Raw genomic sequence first — 398 nt, 5'->3', positions numbered from 1 at the left:
TCCTTTCAGCGTCGTCTGTGACGCTTCGGACTTTGCCATCGGCTGTGCACTGCTGCAATCAGACGCCGAGGGGCGAGATCGGGTCATCGCGTTCGAATCTCGACATCTTAAATATGCAGAGAAGAACTACCCAGTTCATGACAAGGAGCTACTTGCGACGAAGTATGCACTTGTCAAGTTCAGGGCCCACCTGCTCGGCTCCAAGCCGTTTGTGATATATACAGATCATTCGTCACTACGCACAGCGACTCAGTCGCCCCACCTCTTACAGAGGATGGCTAGATGATTATCCTTCTTTGCGGAATTTAACTTCGAGGTGAAGTATAAGCCGGGGAAGCAGAATGTTTTGGCTGACGCGTTGTCACGAAGACCAGACTATGAGCTTGCTCATGTTAAAT

The sequence above is a fragment of the Plasmopara halstedii genome, assembly GCF_900000015.1.
Source record: "Plasmopara halstedii genome assembly, contig: Scaffold_323, whole genome shotgun sequence".
In the NCBI taxonomy this organism is placed as follows: Eukaryota; Oomycota; class Peronosporomycetes; order Peronosporales; family Peronosporaceae; genus Plasmopara; species Plasmopara halstedii.
The sequence above is the reverse complement of the archived record's forward strand: the minus strand, read 5'-3'. Positions refer to the sequence as shown.